At 40.8% G+C, this 16630-nt stretch overlaps 1 protein-coding gene across 2 annotated transcripts in view; it reads right to left on the reverse strand.

Moving 5' to 3' along the window:
• Positions 1-13375, reverse strand: part of lrrc8aa (leucine rich repeat containing 8 VRAC subunit Aa) — a 29400-nt gene extending 16025 nt beyond the window's left edge. The window contains exon 1 of one of the 2 annotated variants that reach the window (XM_054744497.2): positions 12796-13375. The gene's annotated coding sequence lies outside the window, so the exon portion shown is untranslated. The other variant, XM_070552402.1, reaches the window with a different exon arrangement.
• Positions 13376-16630: the final 3255 nt, after the last annotated feature.

A 16630-nucleotide genomic window follows, 5' to 3' on the forward strand; every position in this document is an offset into this window, starting at 1 on the left:
GAAATTTTGGTAAATGTGCATCCCTAAAATAAAACCACAGAAATGTATCAACAAGATGCTCAACACGTGTCACAACTGAGCTTAGCAAATGAAATGAAAGTTGGAAGCAGAGGGTCTGGCACCAATCCTAACCCTAACTCGTACAAGACCAGACAGAACAAGTCTTGCCAGTACTCGAGTACAAACTAGATTACTAGAAATGAGAAAGACTTCACTGTAAGTAAATCATTTGCAAATCCCAACTCAAAGCATGCACATCATGATTAGCTTTGTCTCATACCTTTTACTGAAAACCAATAATCTGAGTTAGCAAGAATGGTGAAAAAAAGACAATGTTTGAACAAAAATGGAAATGAAACTTACTAGAATGCTGACAGTATTTTAAATTAAAACAAACAACTCTTAGCTAATAGTTAACGCTGGAACACACGTGAGAAATGCAGAAGTCAAAGTAGTTCTTTTTATTTTCTACATTTGCTTGACTAGAACAGTGAATGTAAAGCTCTTCAGTTAAATCTCAAATGTAACTTCTCCTTGCTGTTAAAGTCCTTTAAGACCATAGGGACCAACCAACACTCATAAAATGGTACAGAAATAAAAATGGTCTTCCTGTTCGCACCCACTCCCCCACTCTTGAAGAATAGCTCATTAATGCATAACCACAAAAAACTATTCTTATAACCAGTTTAAACCAGAAATGCAGGGGTCCTTGTGTTTTCTCCTTTTAAAAGGTCTTGTTCACTGAGAGACATCTAACAACTGAGTTACTCACGCATGCTGAATGTGAAAATTTCCTTCAACCACAATTTCCTGTGTTAGCCGTAGGAAGGAATCAGACGGGGAAAAAAATTGGGTCAGAATAGGGCTGGATGATATATTGATATATTTAAAATGTCAATATTTTTAAAATATTACTAGAAACAAGATGACTCAGTATCATTATATCAATACAAATATACAACCAGTGTATTTCTAGAGTTAGCAGTCACAGCTAAAACTATCAGCTAGCTTGCTCCGTCTCTAAGCGGTCATTACACGTATACTCACGCCTGCTTGATCAGGAAATCTCTGGGTCAACGTTGTTCCCTAATCACTGTATTTGGTTTGGTGGTTTTTAACTATTTGGGGACGTTCGTTCGTATTTTAGCAAACCTTTTTACTGTGGCTGGTGACGGAGATTTGTTTATCCTGCCTGTGTAATCAGGAAATCTGCTGATGAATTTATGTACACAAATTCTTACGCTAGCTTAAAGGGGGTTAACTTGTAAACATTTTACAGGAGGAAAAATATTGAGACATATATCGCATATAGGATTTCAGCAAAAAGATAAGAGATGTGAGTTTTGGTCCATATTAATGGTATACCGATATATTACTCGGCCGATATTTCGGGCTTATAGTTACTCTTTTTTTATAAATCGGCATCAGCCAATATTTGGTCTTAGTAAGAGAAAATTTAAAGTCAGGCACATTCCGGGCAGCCTGGTGCTGTTGCAGAATTTAAACATATTTTTATGGAGCTAGGATTGGGACAATAGTACATGTAACTTGTACTATGTTTTCTAACTTGTAACAAGTTTTGTAACTGTAACTTTAGTTTTGTAGCATACAATTCTTGTTTTGTAACATGTAAATTTTGGTATGTAACATGAAACTTTCTTTTTTTTTTTACTAAAAGAAAACAATCTATGTGCAAGTTTCAAATCACAACTCTCAAAACACACATCTTAGTTCACTAACAACATTTGCGTAATAAATACTCCAAATTAACTTTACAGCAGTAGCTTAGCAGGTAGAGCAGGTTGTCCAGTAATTGGAAGATTGCAGTTTTGATCCCGCCTCCCACCAGAGAATGCCGTTTTTGTGTCCTTGGGCAAGACACTCAACCTGCCTTGACTTCTGGTGGTGGTCGAGGGGACTGGAGGCGCCTGTGTTCAACAGGCATTGCCTCTGTCATATCATCACCGGCATGTAAATGTGTGAGTGAATGGGTGGAGGACTGATTGTGTTGTGAAGTGCCTTGGGGGGTGGGGGCTGGGGTGGGATTGTAGAACGTTGGAAGGCACTATACAAATACCATACATACACCATCACATCACCAGAGACCACTCTACAAATATTTAAATGGTAAATGCCTGTATTTGATTTAGCACCTTCTAGGGTCCTGGAACCCCCCAAGGCACTTTACAACACAATCAGTCATTCACCCATTCACACACACATTCACACCCTGGTGGTGATGCCCAGGGGCACACTGACAGAGGCGAGGCTACCGAGCACAGGCACCACCAGTCCCTCCAACCACCACCAGTAGGAAAGGCGGGTTAAGTGTCTTGCCCAAGGAAACAACAACAGCGACAAACTGAGTGGGGCTCGAACCTGCAACCTTCCAATTACGAGGCAAGCACTTAACTCCTCTGCCACCATCGCCCTTCAAACCCTTTACCCTTTAAAATGCCAAATTTAATCCATAGTTATACTTCACAACCCACTCAGATCCACTTTTCTTTTCTTTTACTAAACTAAAATGGCAAAATTTTGAACAAACATAATAATCTAAAAACATTATTTCAATCACTACTATACTTATTTTAAGTAAACCTTATATGACGATCAAACAGCTTCAACAAGCAATTCTTATCCTAACAATAAAAATATTTTTACTTATTTTATACGAGAAGTTCTAATTCTAATGTAATTATAATGTAATGGTTCATCCTAGGGCCCGACCGATATGCTTTTTTGGGACCGATACCGATAAAAAACATTTAACAAAGGCCGATAGCCAATATAATGGCCGATAAATATCCCTCATAAAAAAAAAAAGAAATAAAAATTTTCATAAGCGTAAACACTTCTCTCTGCCTTTTTGATGCAAACTTATTTCTCTATTTCACACCAAAGAACTGTCTCCATAACTCACTAGGGTTTCCAAATAATGCAAATAAGAGTTATTTAGCAGATCTCAAAAACAACAGAACACACAGCATAAATCTAACATTCAAGTTTTTCTTGTAAACTGTGGTTTCCACAAATACATTTCATCTTAAAGGAATATTCCACCACTCAGTAAAATTGTGTCTCGTTAAGATTCCCCAGAGTTATACAAGTCAGAAAAACCATTTTATAACCAGCCCAATATGATCTGGCAGCAGTTGGTTTTCTTAGTTTAGCATAAAACAATGTAAGTGAATTCACATACATTGTAGTGTTTTTTTATGTAGGTGAATGCAAGCCTTCCCTTCCATTGCTTTATGCTAAAACAACTGGTTACAAAATGTTTTTTCTGACTCGGCTAGCTCTGGGGAATCTAACAACACACACAAGTTTAGGGACAGAAGATCCCTATAAGAATATTAAAATAATAAAAATGCAGCAATAAATAAAACGTAACACTTGTGCTTTGTAACAAAGTAACACTCTGTGGAAGTTAAATTGTTGAACTTATTCACCCTGGACTGGAACTAATTGCACATAAGAAACATAAATAAGAATAAATTAAAAAAAAAAAAGTTCCAAAACAATAATTTGTGTTCAAAGTTCAAAGGAGTGGAGCCACACAACATGAGTTCATAAAGCTGGCGCCATCTGCTGGATAGGTAGCGCAATATTGGCCATCTTTTTGGCCGATAGCCGATACTGTTATTGACCCCAATATCGGCCGGCCGATATATCGGTCGGACCGTAGTTGATACAATGACTCTACTATTGGGATTCTAGTTTGGAGCCGTGTTTCAGTCCAGTCCCAAATTCATTTCTAAAACAGAGCAGCCTTTGTGCAGAGGCTGATGAGGCTTTGCAGCACAGGATGAGAGATGCAAGTGAAAGTAGTCTTTACAACAGTCACCATGTTACAACCAGAGGTTTATGTTTGTGTGTGTAGTGGGAGTATTTTCTGTCCTGATTAATGGAAGGTGTCAGTCAGCGTTGGTAACCAATTACCAGCTGGCTGTGCGACTATAAAGGGCCAATGATGTTCAGCAGTGGTAGAACGCTGAACTGTCTGTTAACTAAAGGGCACGCCCCCTCATCTTGTCCTGATTATCCTGTCATGGGTCCCTCTGGTTCAAGCTAAAACACACACATTGCTGTTGAAGGAACTGCCTGATTGGAAGGAGGCAGTGATTAGCTGCTGTTACCAGAGCGCTGCTGCTTTGCCTGGCTGTGCTGTGACTCGTTTGGAGTAGCTGTGCTCTGTTTGTTTGTTTTTTATTCGCTTGGAGCAGCGTGCTAACAATCTCAACGTGCTGGAACCGGTGCAACCAGAGGAGCTCCGTGGTAACTGAGACATGAACGGCGGGTTGGAGTGGGAGTCTGGTCTGGTGTTCCTGCCTGACGTCTTCTGTGGCTTGGTAGGCCTGAAAGTGGCCAATCGGTGGAGCAGGCAGAAACTGAACTGCGCGTCTCCAATCTAAAGGACTACAACACTCTACGATTGGATGGAGTTGTAACTTGTTTTTATTTCTGTTTATTTATACAGTATTTAATTGGGTGTCCTTTCTGTTTCCAGTTGGAGACTGCTGGCAGGTGTGGCCCTTGTCCCAGGTGTGGCACCCTGTTCCCCTTGTGTGGCGTGCTGTTTCATTGGTGGTGGGTTTGTTTTCTTCATCTTCCGTGTGTGCAGTGTTTCACGGGTGTCCTGGTGGTGGTGGATGCCCGCTGTTCCCATTTTAGTTATGCCTGTCCGGTAAGCTCCAAACTGTGTTTTAACAATACTAGATCTTTTTAATCAGACTCTTATTTGTTTTTAAGCTGATGAATAAACTTGGAGAATGGAACCCCCAGTTTTGAACCTTCTTGTGCGAATGGCCTACGGTGTTAATTCTTAGGGTGTAATTCGCTAGGTGGAGTTGTTGTTTAATTCCCCTCAAGTCTTTCCCTATAATGCCACAAGTGGAAGACACCCTAAAATTAACCTAAAAATTTTGTCTTTTTATTAGTGAAATTTGATAGTCAAAACCAATATTAGTGAATAAATAATGACAAGAAGAAAATTTTTCTTTACAGGCTAACCTTAGGCCCAACAGGAAATGTTTAAAGGTCTCAATCTGATGAGAGCGTTTCCTGAGAGAACCTAATTTTATCTTTATGTGCTTTTCCATCTGTGTTAGTCTTGTGCTGAACTGGAAGCCTGGTGTGCATCTGCTGCATTAAAGTAGTGCAAATGTCAATCCCCATTAACAGCACAAGTGCTTTAGAAAATAAAGATGAACAAATGCCTTCGTTACAACTTACAGAAGACACAAACCTCCGCCATGTGAAGCACATCTGTTAATGTTTTCCATGTGACGACTTTACAAATCTCATCTTGAGCGCGTGGAAACAACCAAAGAAAGAACGACTAATTTTGTGAAATCCAAACAGAGGTTACACGAGTTTTACCACTTAAGTGCCACACAAGGAGTCAAAATTAAATTATAGAAAATTTAAGGAAATAAAAAGCATTTTTACTTTTGCACTGTTTTCTAAAAGAGGCTTGTCAGTGTGCCCTAGGACAGCTGTGGCTATAATGTAGCTCATCACCACCACCACCAGTGTGAGAATGCAAGTATGAAATGAATGGATGCTTTGGAGGCTTCTGACTCTGAAAGGTGCTATACAATTGCAGGTCATTTATCATTATAATACAGAAAACCTACCTTAGAAAACACAACAATGGCTCTTTTCTGACTGTCCGAAATATATAGAGCTAAAATTTGGTGTGTTAGTACCCAAGAACTGCAAGATTAACATATGTCAATCCTGTTTCAGAGAGTAGAAGTTAGTCGGATGAGAAGGGGCTTGGAAAACGACAGGATTACCACCCAGGGTTTCCCCCAGTGCTTTAGAAGCCCGGCGGCCCGCCAGGCTTTGCTTGCCCATCCGCCAGGCTAAGCGTCATGCCCCGCCCCTCTCCCTGACCCTACTGTGTCCGCTGACACAAACTGCACAACGAAACTACAGCTCTCCCGCAGCGCGAGACAACACCCCACCCCCCACCCACCCCAGAGGAGCGCTGCGAGACGGAGCACACCCCGCCCCACCCCCACCCCCCTCGACGGCCAAAGCCGCCAGGGCCGCTGAGATGCGCTTTGCTATCTCCTGGCCACAAAATCAATACAGCCTTCCGTGGTTGCAAGCTGAGTTGGGATAGGCCATGAACACAAATTTTCCCTGTGATGTAAAAGAGACTGGCCTCTTCTGACTCAATTGTTTTCCTGTTTATTTACTTTCTGTGGCTAAGCAAATTCACAAGTGTTTCAGAAAATATTTACATTTCACATGCATATGCAGCTCAGAATGACCAATCACACTTGAAAAAGAACAAGTATTACATTGTCCTTTTGTGCGGCCATGTAAATCTCTACTACCCTACATACTCCAAATGTGATGCCAGGACTCACATGCTTCTACAAGACATTTTGAAAGGCTCCCCTACTGTGACATCACAAAGGGTCAAATTAGGGCTGAGCAGTACATTGATACTTTTAAATTGTCAATATAATTTTAAACAACAAACAAGATGACTTTATATAGATAAAACTAGTCAAGCCATTAGCGTTAGCAGCTAGTGCTATGCTAGCCACTAATGCAGGGGGCACTCGCTCATCAGGTTGAGCGGGTTGTCCAGTAATCGGAAGGTTGCAGGTTTGATCCCGGCTCCGGACAGAGAATTCTGCTGTTGTGTCCTTGGGCAAGACACTTAACCCACGTTGCCTGCTGGTGGGGGTCGGAGGGACTGGTGGCGCCTGTGCTCGGCAGCCTCGCCTCTGTCAGTGCGCCCCAGGGCAGCTGTGGCTACATCGTAGCTCATCACCATCAGTGTGTGACTGTGTGTGTGAATGGATGAATGATACACTGTAGTGTAAAGCGCTTTGGAGTCCTTACTCTGAGAGGCGCTATACAAGTGCGGGTCATTTATCATAATGCTAACAACTAGTGTGCTCAGTCTCTAAGTGATCATTACATGTATTCTCACTCGTCTACTCGATCAGGTCAATGTTTTGCTCTAAACTGTGCAATAGGTTAGTAGGCTTTAATTATTTGAGGACGTTTGTTAGTCTTTCAGTGAGCCTTTTTACCGTGGCTGCCGACCGGAGTTCTGTTTATGAGTGACAGGCCAAACCCTGCCCTCGCACAGTCAAAAAACAGCTACGGAGAGCAGTGAGGCCCAAATAGCAGTTGTGTAATCCTGAGCAGTGGATGCAAATACATCATAAATTTAGCTTAATCGGATAGATTTATTCTCTGGACAAGAAATAATTACTGGTAATGTTGTGGATGATAGGATATGAGCCACCTCTAGACGGAATTTAGATCATTTTATAAATAAAAGTGTCTGTGGGACATTTGAGATATCTCTAGCTCTTAACTGAGACAGACAGACAGACAGATAAACAGTTACAAATACAGTATAAAACTGAACCTTGTAAAACACATGACAAGATAAACATACATGTGTGTTAACTAGGGTTGTCACGGTAACCGGTATAGCGGTAAACCCCGGTAAAAAAGTTGACAATAAAAATAACCGTCCAGTTTTTAAAAAACTATATTATCTCGGTGGGTTTACCGTGGCCGCGGTTTCGGCGCGGTGACCCTTACCAGCCACCGTCGCTTCAGCTGAAGTTCCCGCGGCGCGCACACGCACTTTTTAGTTTGCAACGGCACCAAAACTTTGAAGCTGAAATAATGGCCGAAGGAGGAGACGGCAGCGCCCAGGACATCCATCAGCCCTCAAAGAAGACTAAATCGGAAGTATGGGCATATTTTGGATTTCTGAAAAATGCTGAGGGACAGTTAATAGAAGACTGCTATCCCGTTTGCAGAACGTGCAGGAAACAAGTGTCTGCAAAAGGCAGCAACACTTCGAATCTAATGGCACATCTGCGTGACCATCACCCACGTCTCTACAGCCAGTGCAAGGTAAGTTAACATTAGCATTTTAGCTTAAATGCATGACGTGAGGACTTTTGGTTGAGGGAGAATGCAACTATATACTGCAGCCGCAGCGCCCTCTGCCAGCATTTAAACCGTGTCACGGACACGCTGTTGCTGGATGAAGCATCTTATTTGTTGATGATGAAGAGAAATATACAATTAGTTCCTTGTCATTGATTTGTTTACTTATTCAATGCCATTTATACTTGAACATTTGGATTTGATTACATAGTGTAGTAGTTATTTTAGTAATTTGTTTAAAGTGGCTATTTATTTTAAATACATATTTTTTTAAGGTTGACTTGTACAGCGCTCAAGTCAAGTGTGGACTGGAGTTTTAGATTTTCATTTTGATAATGAAGAAAACAAGTATATGAGAAAACAAGTGGTGTTTCTTTGATTTGTTTACATATTGTTTATGTTTTGAATGTTTGGATTTGTATAATTTAAACCCGCACTACTGTAACATGTTCCAGAAAAAGAAGCTATTTGTTCCTTTACTTGTGAAAAGTCGCACTTTTGCTAAGGCTTTGTGTTATTTTAGGTTTAATAAACACTGTTAAACCTTTTCAAAACTATTTTTGTTTGTGTAGAACAGGACTATCAATGCTTTCTGAACATATGCAACACCGTCTAAAAAATACCGCGATAATACCGAAAACCGTGATAATTTTGGTCACAATAACCGTGAGGTTAAATTTTCATACCGTGACAACCCTAGTGTTAACAGACAGCTGTACCAGTGTTTTTAAAGCTCAGACTGATAGAGATTAGGCACTAAGGTTGATATATGACAAGACTAAATACTTTCCATGCATTTAATCAGCTGATGAATCTATGTATATAATTTCTCGACTGCTTAAAGGGAGGTAACTTGTAAATATTTTACAGGAGGAAAAATATAGAGATGTATATCAGCTAAAAGTTTAAGTTTTGGTCCATATCGCCCAGCCCTGAGTAAAATCAACACAGAACCCCTCTCAACTGTTGATGCTCGGGGAGCAGCGGATCTTCTCCGGACCCCTCCTGGACATCAAAGCTCCTTATCTGATAACAGCCAATCAAGGTGAGTGTGGCCAGAAAATGCTTGTTTTCTTATGCTGGGAATATGGAGCCTAAGTCACGCCCATCTACCTCTGGACCATGGGTAGAACGAAAAAATGAATGCAAGTCAATGGGGCTATAAAAGCTATTTCTAACCCCACGTGTTACGCTCCATGGATTTCACATATAATGTCCGTGAATTTTAAAGACTCATTTTGATACCCAGAACGCACTTATTTTCAAATGGGGAGAAATGTTATTTTAGGTTTTGCGTGAAAATAAGTCCTAGACTCAGACTAAAATTGCACTTCACAAAAGTGACGTCATCGAACCAGACACGGAGAAAAACAGGAAAAATGACTAAGTCCGGCAAACTGTGGTAAGTAGCAGCTATGCTAGAGGAGAGGAGATTCGGTGGTGACGTCATATATGCGATGTCTGATTTGTAGTTATTCTAAATACTAACTTTTACAAGATTATAAATCTCAAAGTGCGTGACAGGTGTGGTGGAAACACACATCATTACTTTACATTTGAATTGAATTAAAACATACGTGCGATCCAGGGCACGAGGCAACGTGGATTAGAAAATAGCTCTTTTAACCCCATTCACTTGCATTCGTTTTTTCATTCTTCCGGGGACCCATGAGCCGACTGGAAAGGGAGGAGACTTGCTTTTTAATTACGCTTACGGTATGTATGTTTAAAATGGCTGCCTCACGTAACTTGACTTGATTTGAAGCATCCTTTGTGTTTCCAGAAGTTATGCATCTGCAAGCTGCAATATACAAGTAACATGCAGGCAGAGTTGACATAACAAGTGAGACACACTCTACATCACATATGTCAGAGTCAAGGCCCGCGGGCCAGATGCGGCCCGCAGAGCATTTTTATGTGGCCCGCGAGATAAATATCAAAAATATATTAAAACTGGCCCGCTGGCCGATTTTACCGCAAAGACTTCAACTCCCATGATGCTTTGCGGCGTCAGCGCGGAGGCGACGCGCCCCCTCCTTTGTGTTTTTTCCAGCCCAAGGCAGTCAGGGGTAGTTGGGTCTCTGCAGCTCCGCTGTCTCGGACAAACTACACTCCTCTCACTCAGCGCCGAGTTCACTCAGCTGTTTTCTGACGTTGAAGCCCAGAAACGGAGATTCTAGCCGCTCAGTAATGTGTTCACGACTGAAAGAGAAAGTTTTCCAGCTAACTTCCAGACAGAGCTGATATAACTCCAGCGAACAGCGACACGCTCAAACCAGTATGACTCTGTGGTTGCTGTCGTTGTGTTTCCTCCCCGACACACAACAACGTGGTCAAGCTGCTCAGACATGTTCATCAGCACAAACCTATGTGAGCACCTGTTGTCATCTAATGTTGTCATTATTATGATGACGATGAACAAAACAACAGGAGTCTCCTCCTCAGCTCAGCTCAACACCATGATGCAGGTATCTGGCTGGAACAGATGAGCATCACAGTAAACCAGTGGAGCAAACTGAGCTTTAAATATGTTGGTTTTATGCTCTTTTTCTGCTCCACAACATGAAAGTTAACAGGTGAGATGTTGCATTTTCATTTAAGATAAAATTATATTTTTATTTTGTTGTTGGCCCGTGAGAAAAGATTTAACCTACAGTAAACAGGAAGTGGAAAGGCTGCAGATAGATGAATAGAATAGAAAATCCCTTTATTGTTCCTCAGTGGGGAAAGCTAGACGTCACAGCAGCGATGAAACGTATTACAGGAGAAAAAAGGGAGAATAAAAAATAAGAAAAATGAATAAACAAGAAAACATAAATCCTGAATAGATTTTAAAAATGCTGAATATACCACAAGTAATGAATACCACTGATGCATTTTATTTAAAACTGACTTGTTCGTGTGTAATTTGGTTATTCCACATTCAGTGTTGATGCAGAAATAAGTTTGTTTCCAAATTTAAAGGTTCAAAATTGCATATATGTTGATAAAGAAAATGTGCAAATTTGCCGTCACGTTTTTCAAAAAATATTAAGTTTGGCCCTCGACTCCGTTCCAGAGTTTCATTTCGGCCCCGTGTGAGTTTGAGTTTGACACCCCTGCTCTACATGATCTCTGGTTTAGAGGTCTTACATGCTATTTACAATACCGCTGCTGTCTTTATTTCTGCCGTGATGTCAAAGTTAACCAGTTACCGATCTCTTCTATTGACAACATCATGTTTGTTCTTGTTGTACCCCACAAACCTGGGACTCTATCTGGTCTGGGTTCTCTACTGTGCCCCCTAGTGGGACACTCCAGTACTACGTGAAGTGCATCATCCCGCTATCTGCGTCTACACGAGGCTAAAAATGACAAAGCCCTGAAACAGATAATTCTAGACTGTCAAGAATAAAGCTGCACTTTAATCTGAGAATGATTTGGTGCACAGAAGTTCATGAAAATGTTTGGTTATTGACCACACAGACTTGTAATGACCTTTTTTAATCCCATTCAAAACTCAGACAAGATAGGTGACTGCTGAGATGCACTCTATCATGAGCTGCTAGATCCTTAATTCAAAAATATTTTGCCTTCAAGAATAAGAAGTGGGCCACTAAACAAGACCTTATCATAAAATAGAAACTTTAGTTTTTACAAAATAAAATAGCCTCAGCAGTCGCTCCTATTGCCCTAGTAGCATGGTTTTAATTCAGACCACACCTTATAAACCTCCCACCCCCCCAAGCCAAGTTTCAGAACTGAAGAAACTTCTTGAATGAGACGCAAAACATCTGCAAGGAAAACCAGAAATGTTCAGTTGTTTCCTTCAACACTTCTATATTAAATAAAAATTGATTCACAAAAGCAACAAGCATACAGCCTCTGTTGTTTCCTCCAAACAAGCCCCCACCAGTAACACGCCCTTCAGTCACCACCAGCTTAATATATTTTTTATTTGTTCTTCCTGCCTGAAAGTCGAGCTCCACTAGCAAGTTATAAAAACCAGACATATCAAAGATGTTTCTGCTTTCACTCATCCTGTGACTTTTTCTAAGTTTTACTAAACCAGATCCTCTGCATGCGAGTATCGTTACATTTCTCAGGCCACTGCATAAAGGAGCTTCAAATAAACAAGATACTGAAATAACTCAGTGATAACAAAAAAAGATAAAGGGCTCATGAGAAGATCCAAGATCATGCTTGACTGAGTGCCTTTCCTAAACAGAGTTATCTCTCTTAAGTCTGTCTTGGCACTGAATCGAGCTATTCAGAATGGTTCTATAAAAAGTGTCTAATTATATTAGAATTAAAACAAATAATGACATTAATCTGACTCATCATATATCTTACTAGGCAGAAATGTAAATATTCCTATAAAATGTCTTGCACTGACATCATCCTTTTAATATCTTACTCAACACGTTTCAGTAAAACTTGTTTGGTATTCGTTTTGAGCGGAAAACGTTTTCAGCAAAGTTAAATTATGAGGCAGGCAAAAAATATACATTCCTTCTTACTTACATTTTTATTACCTAATGATCATTTAAAAACATGATTTATAATAAATATATTTAATGTGATCTCAACGCTAACATCAAAAGATCTTAGCTAGCTAATAAAGTTGATAGTACTGAAAGTATTACCTTTAATCCGCCCAGGATTAATACACTTCATAATAATCCGGTTAGATAGATCCACGTGTAATCTAATCCCAACAGGCCTTTTGTTTTTATTATTTGGGGTGGTGTAATGCAGAGAATCAGCCCATCGAGCAGGCGCGAACCGGACCGGACGGGAAAGATCCAAAAACCACTTCGCGCTGCGGCAGTGAAACACTCCCGGCTTACAAACAGAATTACGACGGAAACGTACCTGTTCTTTTTAAAACTGGTATCTCTCTCCTTCTCCACACACGGGCGACACATTTCTCGGACGGCTCCCAAAGACTGGAGCACCAGGCCGGAGCCTCCGGAGAGAAAAGAAAAACCAGAAGGCAGGACGACTCAGCCAGGAGGAGGCACTACTGCCGCGGCAGAACAAAACAGGCGGAAGTGGTAAAAGATCGGTTCTTTCAAAATAAAATAAAGGGGTAATTCAAAATACCGAGTAGGGAATTGTTTTATGACCCAGACAACGCTCAGGAGTCAGTTAAACTTTTTTATTCCCGCATTTCTAAGTAGAATAGATTAGAGAACTTCTCTATTGTCCTTCAGTGGGAAAATTTAAATGTAACAGCAGCAAAGAAAATTCATAATAACAATAAAATGTTGCACAGTGAATACAAAATATATACCTAAAATACATTAAAATGGAACTTTTTGAAATTTAATATAGCAGACTGCTGACAACATGAATAGAAAACTGTGCAAATGACCTCTGAATGAATGAACAATTGAATGAACGAACGAACGAATGAATGACACAAAAAGCAGCAGGGATGCAAAACTGTTCACTGGGTGTGTTGTTCCTCAAGAAATTACACACACTAAGGTGCATAAATGCATATTGTCATATTATTTTACTCCAATTTGACTTCACACAATATTAACATTTAATATTAAAATGAATGAAATGATGGCCCTAATATACATGTGCAAGTTTATTTGTATAGATTCTTGTCAAATTCACTGATATCCTACTTTTGTCCATCTATCCATCCATTTTCTTCTGCTTATTCTGAGTCATGTCACTGGGGCAGCAGCCTGAGCCAAGAAGCCCAGACTTCCTTCTTCCCAGCCACTTGGGCCAGTTCCTCCGGGAACACATCTCATGACATTCTCTGACCAGCTGAGAGACATAGTCCCTGCAGAGTGTCCTGGCTCTTCCTTTGGGTCTCCTCCTGTTTGGACGTGCCTGGAATACCTCAGGGAGGCATCGAGGATGCATCCTAATCATAGCCACCTCAACTTGCTCCTCTCGATGTGTAGGAGCAGCAGGTCTACTTCGAGCCCCTCCCGGATAACCGAGCTTCTCTCCTTCCCTAAGGGAGAGCCCAGCCACCCAGCAGAGGTAACTAATTTTGGTTGCTTGTATCTGCAATCTCGTTCTTTCGGTCACTAAAGCTTGTGACCATAGGTGAGGGTAGGAAAATATCTTGACTGTTAAATCGAGAGCTTCGCCTTCCAGCTCAGCTCTCTCGTAACCATGACAGATTGGTACAGTTCCCACATCACTGCAGACGCAGCACCAATCTGCCTATTGACATCGCGCTACATCTTTCCCTTGCTTGTGAACAAGACCCTAAGATACTTAAACCCCTCCACTTGGGGCAGGACCTCATCCCTGACCCGCAGAAGGCATTCTACCCTAGGCTTGGGTGGTATTACGGTATTACCATATACACGCGGTATTACAAAATAGCGACGGTGTCAGTTCCACTACCGTCGTGAAAAACAGCTGTGCGACTGACCAGTTCCTCTATCCTCCCCATACTCCAGCTCTGCAGGGCGAGCATGTTGGCCGTGTCAGAAAACAACCTCCAGCTTACAAAGTCAATAAAAACCACAATTCTAAAAAAGCTGGAGGCCAAGTATGAATCTGATTCAGTGCGCAAATTAATGCGAAAATGCACTTTCCTCGATCCTCGTTACCGTGGCAGATATGAGCTTGATGACAACGCACTGGCTGAAATCAAAGCTGAATTACAGGCTGAGATCGTGAGCTTAGAGGGGCAAGCAGCACCAGAAGCAGTGGCCATCCGAACCATAGAGGAACAAGCACAACCTGAACCCCCACGCAAAAAGATGTCTCTGGGGGCTCTCCTGCAAAAACGAGCCGCTGACGCTGCGCCGGAGGGTCCCGTCAGAGCAGAGCAGCGAGCTGGAGCTGAAATAACAGTGTACTGTTTGGAAGCTGTTATTCACGGGGACGAAGACCCTCTTCTCTGGTGGAAATATGCTGGCAGTCGTTTTCCCCAGATGTCACGACTGGCCCGGAGGTATCTATGCATCTGTGCCACCAGGTCACCATCGGGTTTTCAGCACCGCAGGTAAAGTTGTTGGTCCACAACGTGCAAACTTGAACCCAGAAAAAGTAAACATGCTGGTTTTTCTGGCGAGAAATCTTAACTAGATTTGCTGCAACATGCCGTAATGTTCACACTCCTGTGTGTGTGCGCGCACGCGTGTGGCCGTGTGACGGAGTTTTCTTTTTATAATTTTAATGCAGTTGTTTTGGTTGCAATAATTTTTATAATTTCAATGTTTATGGTTATTCAACTCTTGCTGACTGTTACGGCCTATTTGCACTGTTTCATGCTGCCCGTTGATAAGTTGTTCACTTGATTTGCGCACAACAGCAGTCCTGGGTTTTTATGTTGATTTATTGCTGTTGGACTGTTAACTCTTTGCACTTGTTTATAAGCTGCGTTTTTTGTGTTAATAAATGTTGTTAATAGTATGTGAGTTGCGTTGTTATTTTTTTAGTAATTGTTTGGTAGGATTCAGAAAGGTGAAGGTCCACTTGAGGCTTATGTCATACTTGTTAAGTATTCACGGTAATACCGTATACCGGGGTAAAATTAAGTGGAAGTTAGACGGTATTCAAATTTGGATACCGCCCAAGCCTATTCTACCCTATTTTTGTAATAAAGAAAACACAAAAATACTTTAAACATTGGATAAAATAGATTCTAATATGTTATACGAATGTTTAAGGTGCTAATCAATTTCCCTCTGGGATTAATAAAGTATTTTTGAATTGAATTGAATTTGAAAAGAAATTATACTAACAATTGATGAACAACTCAACATGGATAATTAAAATTACTTTATTTTTTTACACACACAAACTGTTCTAATTCTAATGACCACCAGCTATAGTTTCCTATAGTTTTTTTTATTCTTGCCTAAACTATTTCCCCAATCTCAGTAATGAAACAACCACAACAACAATAAGACATGTGACCAAGATCACAAAGCTCTTTTATTTTCAGTTGTATTGCAGAATCATGATGTCTTTTTCCTGGTTTTTGTAATCTGAAACGAACTGAATAATGTTGCAATCAAAGTCTCATGGTTTCATTTATGGTGACACAAGACCAGGGGACAGGCTTGATTCAGGAAGTGTTTTGAACAGAACACAACATGCATCACATGTTAACGCATTTATGTGTACTTACAGGGATCTAACTATGTATGTAGCATTTGATCCTAATGGTTTAGTAAGGAAGTACATTGTATCATTCATTTTATCATTTTATCTATATTTAAGTTGATCACCTCGACTTTTAGATCTGACTTTTGGAACTTCTAGAAGGTTCTGTTTTGTTGATCTGGGGGCTCGGGTTGGAGCATATGGCATTTGTTCAGTAAAATAGGGAGGGGCTTGACCACGTAGGGCATTGAAAGTTATAGTCAGTATTCTAAAATGAACTCTAAAGTTAACGGGTAACCAGTACAGAGACAACAGAATAGGAGTGATGTGAGCTCTTCTGTTTGTTCCAGTTAGGAGCCTTGCTGTAGAGTTCTGGACCAACTGAAGGGTGTTTTTGTTAAAACATATGAAAAGTGTGTTACAGTAATCTAGACGGCAGGATAACCTTTTTAAGTTCATGTTTTGACACCAACCTTTGCAGTTTGGAGATTTCTCAAGTAATAACAGTTTTGGACCAGCGTTTCTGAGTGGCCTTCAAGATGCATTGATTGGTCGAAAACAACCTCCAAATTCCTCAAGTTTGACTCGACAACAGAAGATAAATGAACAAGTT

Source organism: Nothobranchius furzeri, chromosome 6 (assembly GCF_043380555.1).
Source record: "Nothobranchius furzeri strain GRZ-AD chromosome 6, NfurGRZ-RIMD1, whole genome shotgun sequence".
NCBI classification, from domain to species: Eukaryota; Metazoa; Chordata; class Actinopteri; order Cyprinodontiformes; family Nothobranchiidae; genus Nothobranchius; species Nothobranchius furzeri.